The 13,506-nt window shown below is 47.0% G+C and overlaps 1 protein-coding gene across 3 annotated transcripts in view; it reads left to right on the top strand.

Moving 5' to 3' along the window:
* The first annotated feature begins 310 nt into the window (after window positions 1–310).
* Kif3b (kinesin family member 3B) overlaps window positions 311–13,506 on the top strand; it is a 41,705-nt gene continuing 28,509 nt past the window's right edge. For 2 of the 3 annotated variants that reach the window (XM_076930014.1, XM_076930015.1), the window contains exon 1: window positions 311–518. The gene's annotated coding sequence lies outside the window, so the exon portion shown is untranslated. The remainder of the gene's footprint in view (window positions 519–13,506) is intronic. The other variant, XM_034494390.2, reaches the window with a different exon arrangement.

Raw genomic sequence — 13,506 nt, forward strand, 5'->3', positions numbered from 1 at the left:
TATATGAAAGGCAGACTCTGGGACGTGGTGGCCGAATGGAAGTGACAGGCAGGGCAGAGGATTTTCCTAAGGATTTGTCTTCATCCCTGGGTGGCCTTAATTGGGAGCCACTCAATACTAATCTGAGACCCAGATCAGAGAACTGACCTGAAAGAGCTTTCGGATGGGGAGGATGAAAGCGCGTAGCTTCCATGAAAGGTACTGTGCTCCGTTTCTCAAACGGAGAAACTGAGGCACGCGAGACCAGAAGACGGAGTCTGGGTCCCTAGGCGGGTCAGTTTGTCGGCGCGCAATGGGAACCTGGGAAGCGCCGCGGCACACCGGGTCCCGCCCCTCGGCGGGCTGCTTGCTTCGGAGGCCCAATAAAGTTATTGAAATTGACTCGGTTGCTAAGGAAGTGGGTCGCCGAGCCGGGTTGCTAAGGAAGTGAGCGGCCGCGGTCTCTCCCCATCCGGGGCAGCGGGGAATGGCTGAGCCCCGGGTTCGCCGCCGCCGCCCGCTCTCGGCTGCGGCCGCAGGTGAGTTCGGGATGCGGGGTCCCCGCGGGGCGCCCAGCGTTATCCCGGCGTCGTTGCTCTGCGAGCCGCAGCATCCTTTGCCCGGCCTCTTTGGTATCTCTGACCACCCGGCTTCTTCTCGGGCGCGGCCGGCACGACCCCCAAGTCTCGGCCGTCCCTGCTCGCTCCTCACCGCGGGTCTGGGGCCGTAGTCTCGGGCTCTGGCTGGAAAGGCAGCTCAGGAAGCAAGTACCTGAGGTCCGAGCCTCAGGGCGGTGCCTGGTTCGCTGTGTGACCTTGGACAAACCCCTTGCCCTCTCTGGCAGCAGCAGACCTGTCTGTCCATTGGGGTCTGACACTTGCTGAGGAGACTTGTACATGAAAGGGCCCCAAGTGGGAAGAGGGTGAACGTCCAGGGTACTCTACGTGGGGACCAAGACTCCTGTTTGAAGTCTTGAGTTTGAGGCTGCATAGCGTGGCGTTGAGTCTTCTGCTCATCTGTAAATCAGATCATGGGATAATGCCCTTCCGTGGGAAGCAGGGAGTCTGGAGTAGCTTGGGACATGATATTTTTTTAAAAAAATTAACATGTTAATTGCATATAACGGTTTCATGATGACATTCATTCGTGTGTATAATTTATTCGTGTCCCCTTCCCACTGACCCTTTCCCTTCACTTTCTAATCCCTTCTGATTCCACGCCCTAGCGCAGTTTACAAGAACTTGGTGAGGGGTTCTTTTCAGGAGCATGGGCGTTTTACCCGTGGCTGCACTACGGAAGAAAATGCTTCCTACCCCCTCAATCACCAATAACTCATGTGAGGTGTCAGGTGTGGGCGTGTTGTGGTGGTGGGGACACAACCCCTCAGGAATGGGCGGGGTGTTGTGAGCCCCTCCCCCTAGCAACCGTTAACTGCCCATAAATCCTCGTGTAGGGGTCGGTCCTTGTGAGCCCCTCCCCCTCCACAAAACACGTGGTTAGTACTTACACTAATGGGATGGAGCCTTCCAAGATGGGGAAGATGACATGGGACCAGAAGGACTTAGGTGTGTGTAGCTTGCCAGCGCATACGGGCATTCCAGACACCCTGGCCATTTCCCACCCACAGTTTTACTTTGCAGTCTGCTCAGAGGAGGCAAGTTATTGACCTCTTAAAAGCTTCTGTACTTGTGCCATGTCTGTCACCCGGTATATTTATAACAAGAATAGGGGTATTTATCTCTTCTGAGAAATGCTTAGAGCAGTAGTGATCATTTGCAACTTGATGATTAAGAATTTTTTTGAGGCGTATTTTCTCATTTAATCTTCACAGACTGCGTCAGGCAGCTGGTGATCTCACCCGGTCTTGTAGATGACGAACCTGTGAGAAAAGTGAATGGCTTGCCTAAGACTGAGGCTTACGGTGTGATGGAGCTGGACGTGCATTTTACTCCCTGCTCCCCGATGCCTCTGCTTTCTCAACAGTAACTGCTAGAGGGCCACAAGGGTATTTTGGGTTGCTTCTAATTGCTTTGGCTAGAAGTTGTTCTCCCAGTGGCATGGAAACAAGATCTCAGGGAAAAAAAGCTTTGCATGTTCTAGTTTGTCCCTAGCGTATATTCATTTTACCTAATAAATTTGATTGACTTTTAAAAATACTATTACTGTAGTTTGTGTGTGTGTGTGTGTGTGTGTGTGTGTGTGAGTGCCAGCACGTGCTATGGTGTGTGGAGGTGAGAAGTCGACTTTGTGGAGTTGATTCCTTCCACCTTTATGTGGGCCCTGGGGATCAAACTCCATAAACTCAGGTGGTCAGGCCTGTGTGGCAAGTGCTTTCCTTGCCCCTTGTGACTTTTAAATCCATGTGTATAATGTATTTTGATCATACTCACCCCAATTACCTTCCTACTCCTGCTGATCCCCTCTCTTCTCCTTGCCTCTTCCACATCTCCCCACTTCTTTGATGGTCCAGCCAGTCTAATTAGGATTGCTACAAGCAACTTACTAGTGTTTCCACGATGGAAGAGGTGCCTCTTTCTCAGCAGCCATGAACTGCCTATAAGTCCTTAGAGCAGAGTGGGGCCTTGTGAAGCCCTTCCCCCTTGTGTGACTAAGTATTGATGTGATCAGTCTCATGTACTTCTGCACACAGAGGCACAGCTTCGGAGAGTTCACAGGGCCACAGCCATGGCCTACCCAAAGACAGCATTCCACACACTCCACTCCCCTTTTCTGTGTCTTACATTCTTTCTGTCCCCTCTTCTGTGATGTTCTCTGAAGCTTGGAGGGGGTGAAATGTTGCATTTGGGCTGAGCACTTGGTAGTCCCCTCCTTCCAGCTCCTTGGCCATTTATGAGCCTCAGGAGATAAAGAAGCAAAAGAAGCTTCCACTCTGCAAAAGAAGCCTCCACTGCAAAAGAAGCATCTGTGAACAAAGCTGACTTCATTACTAATCTATAGGCATAAACCTAAATATTTAGAAAGTGGTTTGACAGATACATCATATCCATTTAGCAACACAACAGCAGTGACTCTGGGATTAGAGCCTTTGTCCTCTCCAGACTTGGGTTTTGAATAGGCTCTAGGACTGGATAGGAATTCCTGTCTGTGGAGAAGGCTGCAGTGCAAGCTGTTGGTTAGCCTGTAGCTGTCATGGCATGTCTTGCTGGGCAGGTCGTTACTGTAGGATGAAGCATCCACAGCTGAATGATACTGTTGATGGGAGTTCTTCCCTAGCAGGCTGCATAGCATCTTCAACCCTGTGAACCACAGGCAGCAGCAGGGAAGCATCCATCTCAGTTTCAGCTCGGCTTCTCTTTGTCATGAAATCAAAGCTTGTAGTGTCTTCAGCAAAAATCTCTTACCATCTCATAATGGTGGGCAACCAACAGCAGTTGCAGTAGCCTGTTTTGGGTACCTCAAGGGCATCTCTGGTGATTTGAATGGGACCACTGAGATATCCAGTCCTGTGGATTGAACAGCTTCCTCTTTCTTTCTTTCTTTCTTTCTTTCTTTCTTTCTTTCTTTCTTTCTTTTTTTCTTTTTTTCTTTTTTTTGAGACAGGGTTTCTCTGTGTAGCCCTGGCTGTCCTGGAACTCACTCTGTAGACCAGGCTGGCCTCGAACTCAGAAATCCACCTGCCTCTGCCTCCCAAGTGCTGGGATTAAAGGCATGCGCCACCACTGCCCGGCCCAGCTTCCTTTTTCTTGGCCTGTACAGTGAGTGACAGCCATTGCTAGACTACTGTATCTCCTTTTAATAATACATCCCCTTTTAATAAACACTGTCATCCTCCATTCTGTTCCTTTGGCAAAGCCAGACCAATAGAGTACCATTCACCAACAGTTTACCCTGGCACTAACATTTTCCTATAATAATTTGTGGCTGTATATTGCTTGGCACATTTGGTAAGTGTTAGCTGTTATTATTTGGGCTTAACACCTGTATTTGGGCCTAGCACCTGTATTATATTTTATATTCTATTAATGGTTAGTGAGTGAGTATAGTGTGTGGTTATAGTCTCAGGTCTGTCAGTCTTCAAAGATCATTATAAGCATGAAGCAGTTGTCATCGTGGCATTATGTGAATGTTGGTATTATTTCAGGCTTTTTCCATGATCGAGGACACTCTTGGCAGGATGGGCCACAAAGAAAGGAGAAATCTGGTGCAGTGGGATGTAGCTCAGTTGGTAGAATGCTTGCCTAGCATGCATGAACCCTGGACTTCTCCTCTAGTGCCATATAGACACTGGCATGGTGGCTCATGTCTGGCCCCAGAACTCAGGTGCTGAAGGAGAAGGCTCAGAAGTTCAAGGCCACCTTACCTGCATATCAAGTATGAGGTCAGTCTGAGCCACATGAGGCCCTGTTTTGTTTTAAGGAGGAAACTGGTTAATTGGAGGTTTTATTGTTTGGGACCAAATTCAGTAAATGTTTCTTACATTTCTTTATCCCAGGGATGTACAGGATGTTGTATCTTCATGGCCTTCAAGAAACCCAGAGCTTAATTTGCAAATAACTGTCATTTGACAGTATTCGATCTCCCCACCTGGGTGTCAGGTTTACCAGGACCTTGAACATGCTAGGTGGGCATTCCACTAACCAGCCCCTTCTCTGGCCTCTTGGGTTTTGTTTAAGGTGGATTTGTTGCTCTGGCCAGCCTCTAATTCCCAGGCTCAAGTGATCTTGTCACCTTAGCTTCCTGAGCACATGAGACTGTAGGTGTATGTTAACACACTTGCCCTGACTTGTCTAAATGGATTCATGGGTTGTGTTTGTGTTGGCCATAGAGTAAAGCTCTGCTGTCTTCTGCTGAGTCCTGAGTTGTCTGATAAGCACCTGGGGTGGGAACTAGTAGCAGGGTGGTGGTGGGGGAATGCGGGGGGGGGGGGGGGAACCTTAGATTGCTCCTACATCTTTTTTCCTTGTTATCTTTCCCTCCCCCCTTTTTTCTTTCTCCTCTCTTTTCCATTTCTTTTTTTTTTTATTTTATTTTAAAGATTTATTTTGTGTGTGTGTGTGTGCATTGGTTTGCCTGCAAAAGGAAACACAAAAGAAAGTGAAGTCATCTGGCCTCTGTGCATCATGAGTTTGAGAGAGCTTTAAGTGCCAGCCAGGAGACTAGGTAGGAGGTTAGCAAGATGGTGGTGGCCTTTTAGGGTGGTGGCAGGGGATGGCTATGTTTTGGAGGTGTCCAGTAGGATGGGAGGATTGAGGGTGACGCCTAGGTTTTTGGCCCAAACAGTTAGGTAGATGTTAGAGGTGCCTGCCATCTGCCTCTAAAAGGATTAGTGGTCTCGCTGGGCAGTGGTGGCGCACGCCTTTAATCCCAGCACTTGGGAGGCAGAGGCAGGTGGATTTCTGAGTTTGAGGCCAGCCTGGTCTACAGAGTGAGTTCCAGGACAGCCAGGGCTACACAGAAAAACCCTGTCTCGAAAAAACCAAAAAAAAAAAAAAAAAAAAAAAGGATTAGTGGTCTCTGGTGAGGGGCCCTGAGAAGTAACAATTAAATTATTCCAAGAGGCCCAAGGTGCTCACAGTGCCTTAGCCCCTTGAGAAGGAACCCCCAGCTCCTGCTGAAGGAAGGCAGCCTGGAGGATCTGACAGTGTTCCATCTTGGGAATCCAGATCTGCTTTTCCCAGGTTGGCTCTATGCCAGTCTGTGGAGCAGTAAGTGGTCGCTCTCCTGGGTCCTGCTTACCTGTCTCCGGCTCTTTCAGTTGCTGTCCTGATGTGGGGATCTTGGCTGATGGCAGTTGGAAAGAGCCTAGCCAGCTCTGGGGGAGAGCATAGGCTCACTAGCACAGCTCACTCCCAGCACCTCAGATGGCCATGCTCTCCCTGCCAAAATGCCTCCTTCCTGGCTGCTGAACAGTAGGGCTAAAGGTTCAGAGCTTTTTAGACAGGGGAAGGCTTTGTAAAGCTGCTGTGTTCTGCCAAAATTCCTAGAGGACTCTTGAAAGTAGTAGCTTGTCCAAGCAAGGGCTCCCAGCCTCACTTCACATGCTCTAGGAAAGGCCTTTGTACATTTGGCGGTCAGGGAGGCCTATCAGTGTTGTGGGACTCAGGATTGCACTGGCTGCTCCAAGTAGCTCTGGTGGTTTTTGTTGCTCCTTCTTGTCTTATCTGCTGATTCTCAGTCAGTGGTGGCCACATGGAGTGTAGGCTGTCCCCAGGTTGCAGGTAAGGACACTGAGAGATGCCTAGAAATCAGTTCTATTTGCTAGTGTATTAAGTACCTGCTAAGGGTTGAGGTAGGACTGTCCAAGCGTGCTGCGCATGACAGAAGTACTTCTTGAAAATGCATAGTCTAGTCTAGGCCTCGATTGGAAAAATCAGGGTCTGGATTTCACCATGATCCACTCATCTAGATCAGAAGCAAAACTATGGTCTCCTTCCATTTCCCTCCGGTCAGGCCACAGAAGCCAAAAGCAGTGCAGCAGTGGCCAAGAAAGAGGAGCTACTGGAAGATCTGAGGGTCACAGCTGGGTGAATTTAGAGTGGAGTTGTTCAAATAGCTGGGTGATCTGAAGGTGGAGTTGTCCCAGCTGTAGGTCACTAAAGTAGCTGTTGTTACCGTCATCTGTGTATCCAAGATCTGAGTTGTCAAATCTATCTTTTGGGGTCACCTTTCTTAACCTTCAGAGAGAAGACCCTACAAAAACAAGAAGTACAAGCCCCTGACCTAAGACCCTAGAAGACAAGGGTCTTTCAAGAGCAAGAAGCCATTCACCTAGGCCCTAGAAGACAGGAGACACACACACCCCTCACCCCCCTCATCTAGGCCCTAGAAGACAGGAGACATGCCCACCCCTCACCCCCTCACCTAGGCCCTAGAAGACAGGAGACACACACACCCCTCACCCCCTTCACTGTGCACAGAGCTGAAGACAGCGCAGGAGCTACAGGAGGGGCTGTGTTTGCACACAGGGCCTGAGGTCACCCCAACAGTAACACACACACACACACACACACACACACACACACACACACACACATCCCAGGACTTGGTAATAACAGCAAGCTGATAGTGTTTTGAGATAGCTAAGCTAACCACTTGCTGAACCGAGCTTGCAAGCCCTGCTTTCATTTGGTCCTCAGCAGTCTTGTACAGGAACTGTTCCTCCCAGTTCCCAGAAGAGGGAAGTAGAGACTGTATGAGTCAAATACTTCCCCAAGTCCACTGCTCAGCCTACTATTCAGTTCTAAGAAAGTTATTTATTTATTAATTATTTTGTGCATGCTTGTGTGTGCATGGTGTGTGTACATGAGGACATGTGTACCACAGTGCACCTGTGAAGGTCAGAGGACTTTTGTAGAGTCAGTTCTCTCCTACCTTTGTATGGGTTTCAGGGGTTGTCATCCACTGAGCTGGCTTTCTACTGCTTGCTCCCTCCTTTCCATAGAACCAAGAACCTCTTGCATGCTAAGCACATGCTCTACCATCGAGGGACATCCTCCACCCCATCTGTTTTTCAGATGAGCAGTGACCACAGCATCTATTTGTTGGGCCTTTCTCTTCTGAACCTGGGTAACTAATTTGAAATGCTAATCACAACCAGGTGCAGTGGCACTTGGTTATAATCCTAGCACTCAGTAGGTAGAGGCAGAAGGTTCAGGAGTTTGGGGTTACATAGTTCCTTTGCAGTTAGCAGGTATTATAAGAGATCCCATCTCAACAAACAAACCAACCAAAAAGAAAAAGCGACTACAAAGGGTGTTTGAGGAGATGGGGAACTCCTTGGGCTGTTTTAGAATAACAGCAAATCTTCTCAGTATTTGATGAGATGAGGCTACAGACCCAGCTTTGGGCTAGATGAGGCTAGACCCAGCCTTATGCTATGAAATAGTCTAGCTGCAGGGCTCACACGGCTGGATCTGGAGCCTTGAGCTTCTTTGTTTAAAGATAATTTATTTTACTTATATGAGTACACTGTCTCTGTCTTCAGACACACCAGAAGAGGACATCGGATCCCATTACAGATGGTTGTGAGCCACCATGTGGGTAGCTGGGCATTGAACTCAGGACCTCTGGAAGAGCAATCAGTGCTGTTATCTGCTGAGCTATCTCGCCATCCACTCCCCAACCCCCACCCCCACCCCAGCTTCTTTTCTGAGTCACTTAATCCTCTACTCACTTAGGGGAGGATACAGAAGCCCTTCATTCAGTACCTTTAGAAAACATCTTGGCTCAGGGCTGGTAAGATGGCTTAGCTGATAAAGATGCCTGATGGCCTGACTTCAAGTCCAGAGACACACACAGTGGACAGAAAGAACCAGGTCCTGCAAATTGTCCTCTGACCTCCACACATGCACTGTGACCTTCACCCATTGGTGCACACATCAACACTTTATTTATTTATTTATTTATTTATTTATTTATTGGTTTTTCGAGACAAGGTTTCTCTGTGTAGTCCTGGCTGTCCTGGAGCTCACTCTGTAGACCAGGCTGGCCTTGAACTCAGAAATCCCCCTGCCTCTGCCTCCCAAGAGCTGGGATTAAAGGCGTGCGCCACCACTGCCCAGCTACACTATTTTTTTTAAAAGGCTGAGGCATATATATACCTTTAACCTAGCACTCAGGAGGCTGAGGCAGGTGGATCTCAGTGAATTCAAGGTCATCCTGGTCTACATAGTAAGCTTTAGGGCAGCCAGGGCTAAATGGTCTGAAACTCATCCCCCAAATTTAAAAAAAATATTTAAAAAGATCTATTGGTCAAGCCTATGCTATCACAGAAAATTCTGTTACTTGTATGTGACAAGGGGAATAAGTCAGCTGGCATGGATCTCAGTGTCTGTCTCTCTCTGTATATGTTTAAGTATGTCTATGGCTGCATACACAACACATGACTGGGTCTTGAGGTGGACATCTTCACCCTTGGGCCTCTATGCTGGGCTTTCTCCCAGACCAAGTGGATCGTTCAGGGCGTTTCCCCAAGCATACAGTGAGCTCTTGTTGGTACCACAGGTCTACAGCATCTTGAGGCGGGAATGTTTAAGGATCAGTTAATCCTGATGACACACTGTGTCTCTTCAGTCTGTCACCTGATTGCAGACACTGAGTCACTGCCAGCAGATCTATCTTTAGTATACTGATGTAGTTAAATCATAATTTGCATTAGAGATCGCTCTCCCCCCAGTGATGATGGGGAGGTTGGTTTGCTTTAAAGTCTGGGTGTGTGTTACAGCACTTTGATTGTCTTACAAGATAGATACAGATGTGATCCAGGGGAAGTAGAAAGACAACTGAGGTTTGGGACATTAATGAACTGTCACACTGGGGTCATAGTACCTTCACACTGGTTTCAGTGGGGCTGTGTGGGCTTCTGTGTAGGAGACAAGCTGGGCAGAATAGGAGCTCGGAACACAATCTCTAGCAGCCCAGGAGTGGCAGCAGTCATCACTCTGCTGATAATTCAGGAACCTGAGTGCAAAGCTTGCTGATAAATTGTGGAACGTACAGTGTCAGCCAAAGAGACTGAGATTACTATAAGCAGTTTTACAAGATGAGTAGTAAAGAAGTGACGATGCATCCCAGCACTTGGGAGGCAGAAGCAGGTGGATTTCTGAGTTCAAGGCCAGCCTGGTCTACAGAGTGAGTTCCAGGACAGCCAAGGCTAACAGAGAAACCCCGTCTTGAAAAAACAAAAAACAAAACAAAACAAAACAAAAAAAAAGAAGTGAGGATGCTCAGACAGGCAGTATCTCCCCTTGCAGGCTTTCACTTAGCAGCCTTTTTTAGAGGGGAAAATTTCCTGTTTGAGAAAATAAATTTTCTGGGCTGGAGGGATGTCTCAGCAGTTAAGAGCACTGACTGCTCTTCCAGAGGTCCTGAGTTCAATTCCCAGCAACCACATGATGGCTCATAACCATCTGTAACGGGATCCGATGCCCTGTGGCCTTAACTTTCAAATGTGCTTGCATCAGCCTCCCCAGGAGTTGAGTGTATTCTAGTGTAGTTGCTAGTAGGTGTTTATATTTTCAACCATAATTAAAAGAAATTATTCAGTGAACAGGCAGAGAGTGCTTTTTGCCTCCTTTCCATTTTGGAAACCCCAAGCACCATGACCCATGACCTCCAGCCTACAACAGCATTATTAGGTCATCTCTTTCGCCTTAGCCCAAGGTTCTCATCTGTGGGTCATGACCCCCTTGGGGTGGATCGATCCTTTTATAGGCGTCACATACCAGATATTTACATTCCAATTAATAGCAGTAGCAAAATTACAGTTATGAAGTTGCAATGAAAATGACGCTGGGCGGTGGTGGCGCACGCCTTTAATCCCAGCACTTGGGAGGCAGAGGCAGGCAGATTTCTGAGTTCGAGGCCAGCTTGGTCTACAGAGTGAGTTCCAGGACAGCCAGGGCTACACAGAGAAACCCTGTCTCGAAAAACCAAAAAAAAAAAAAAAAAAAAAAAAAAAAAAAAAAAGAAAATGTTTTTATGGTTGGGGGTCCTCACATGATGAGGAACTGTATTAAAGGGTCACAGCACTAGGAAGGTTGAGAACACTATTTTAACCTCATCTACTACACCCTGATTATTTTGAAACAAATTATGTATGTATAACTTTACCTGAAAATTCTTGTATCTATTGTAAAAAGATAAACCTATTCTTAATTTTTTAAAAATTTTATATGTATGTATGTGTGCCTGCATGTATAAGTGTGCAGAACTGCGTATAGGCGCCCATGGAGGCAGATGTCAGACCTGCTAGAACTGGAGTTACAGGTGGTTGTGAGCCACCTAATATGGGAGTGATGGAGGGGCTGTCTGAGTTCCACCCCCACACCCATGCACCTCTCCCCACACACACAAGAAGTAGAGAACAAGCCAGGTGTGGTGGTGCACATGTGTAATCTCAGTACTTGGGAAGAGAATGCAGGAAGGTCAGGAGTTTAAAGCCATCCTCAGGTAAATAGTTCATGATAGCTAGCCTAGGCTATATGAGACCTCACCTTAAAGGAGAAGGAAAGGCGAAGTGACTCTGAATCCTTGTAGGAAATTTATGAGTGTTTCCCTATTAAATACAAGAGGAGGCTTCTGCTATACTTGCAGACAAATGCTGTGACAGAGTGTAGGCACCTCTTTGGATTCAGGGCAGACTATTTAAAAGAACATGGTACTTGCAACATTGAGGGAGTAGTAAGATCAGGCACTGCTGGTCTTACTGGGATGTTTTCTGATAATGTGTCTGTCTTCAGATGCTTAAACCAAAATCAAGGTGCTAGCCTTGTTTCCTCAAGCAGGAAGCAGGCTCTATTGCTTCCTCTTTCCTCAGTTATATACAGGAACCCACCAAAAAGTCCGAAGAAGATAAAGACAGACAGACTGACGGACGGACAGACAGACAGACAGACAAAAGAAGACTTGCAAGCTCACTAAGCAGAGAGCAGCATGGCTTCCAGTCCTGTTGCCCTACCCATGGGTACTGTTCTTCAGGCATGCTTCTTACCAACCAGCTTCACTTGACAGAAGAAACAATGACTCATAGAACTTTTGTTTTTTAGACAGGGTCTAAAAGAGGCAGCACTGGCTGGGCTGTCACTTGCTCTGTAGACCAGGCTAGCCTCAAACACACAGAGATCCACCTGTCTCTGCCTCTACTGGGATTAAAGGTGTATGTCATCATGCCTAGCCCTTTACATAAGATTCTTAAGACAGAGCCAGCGAGAGCCAGAGCAGGCACTCAGTCTACACCTATTAAACGCTAAAGGTCATGCTGTGGTTGTTTTCATTACAGTAAACAATTTATTTTATTTATTTTATTTATTTTTTGGTTTTTCGAGACAGGGTTTCTCTGTATAGCCCTGGCTGTCCTGGAACTCACTCTGTAGACCAGGCTGGCCTCGAACTCAGAAATCCACCTGCCTCTGCCTCCCGAGTGCTGGGATTAAAGGCGTGCGCCACCACCGCCCGGCTTCAGTAAACAATTTTTTAGATTTATTTTTGTGTGTTTGTTTTGTCTACATGTATATCTGCATACCATGTGCATGCCTGGTACTTGCAGAGGTGTTGTATCCCTGGAATGGGGTTTACCTATGGTTGTGAGCTGCCATGTAGTTGCTGGGAACTGAACTCAAGTTATCTGAAAAAGCAAGTGCTCTAACTGCTGAGCCATCTTTTCAAATCTTACTTACATTGAAAAAAAAAGATGTATTTTTATTTTCATTTGTGTGTGTTTATTAGTGTATGCTGTGTATGTTTAGTTGCCTAAAGAGGCCACAAGAGGGAGGTAGGTCCCTGAAGCTGGAGTTATAGACCATTGTAAATTGCTGTGTGGGTTCTGGGAACTGAATCTGTGTCCTCTGTCTTAACCACTGAGACCTCTCCTCAGCCCCCCCCCCCAATTTAATTATTTTGACTAGGTAATCTATTAACATCATTCACAGATGTTTTCATTTCTGAGGTAGGGGCTCGTGTGTCTTAGGCCAGCTTCCAGCCCTGTGTAACTGAGGATGACTCTGAATGCTTGCTCTCCTTGGCTCCACCTCCCCGTGCTGGGGTTATATCTGTGGGCCATCGTGTCTGGGTTTATTTGGTGCTGGAAATCAAACCCAGGGTTTCCTTTATGTTCGTCAAGCTTCTACCGACTGAGCTGAATCCCTCGCCCATGATTTTAAAAGGTTGACTAGATAACAAATCCCACATGATTTAAAACCCAGTAGCTTTGAAAGTGTAAACAATGCGGTGCTTTTCCTACCTTGGCCCTCAGCCACTTGGCTCATTTAAGGAAGACCAGCCTTACCCGACAACCATTACTGCTGTCTGGTTCTCGATTTTCCCTTCTGTAAGTGGAAGTTGGGTTTTGTTGTTATTTTTGGAATTTTGAAAAAGATCACCAGGTATGGCTCAGACCGGCCTTCAAGTCACCACTGATTTGACTACAGGTGTGTGATACTACACCTGGCTTCCTTATTTTATTCACTCATGAGAAAATATAGAACTAGGCAGATGATGGTAGCACACACCTTTAACCCTACTACTGAGAGGCAGAAGCCCGAAATCTGTGGATTCCAGACCAGCCTGGTCTACAGAGCTAGTTCCAAGACAGCCAAGACTACACAGAGAAACTGTGTCTCAAAATCAATCAATACACTGTTGCACAGCTGCAATCCCAGCACTGGGAGGTGGAGCTAAGAAGGGCAAGCATTCCAAGTCATTCTCAGCTACAGGGTTGGTCTAAGCTGGCCTAAGACACACAAGACACATGAGCCCCTATCAGAGAGAGAGAGAGAGAGAGAGAGAGAGAGAGAGAGAGAGAGAGAGAGAGAGAGAGAGAGAGAGAGAGAGGAGAGAAGAGAGAAAAGAGAGAGAAAAGAGAGAGAACCGCAGAACTATTCCCTCAATGCAATTATTATGTTCTTATGTTCAGTAGTCTACAATGTATGTTTTGTATCTTTTATAACTAGAGATGAATAAATTCATGTGTGTGTGTACCTTTATTTTTCAACAAAGTCTCACTACCTTATACTGGTCTTTAATCCCTGAGCCCTGGTGTTCCTCCCAGCTCAGCCTCTCTGGTGCTGG

Source organism: Arvicanthis niloticus, chromosome 2 (assembly GCF_011762505.2).
Source record: "Arvicanthis niloticus isolate mArvNil1 chromosome 2, mArvNil1.pat.X, whole genome shotgun sequence".
NCBI lineage: Eukaryota > Metazoa > Chordata > Mammalia > Rodentia > Muridae > Arvicanthis > Arvicanthis niloticus.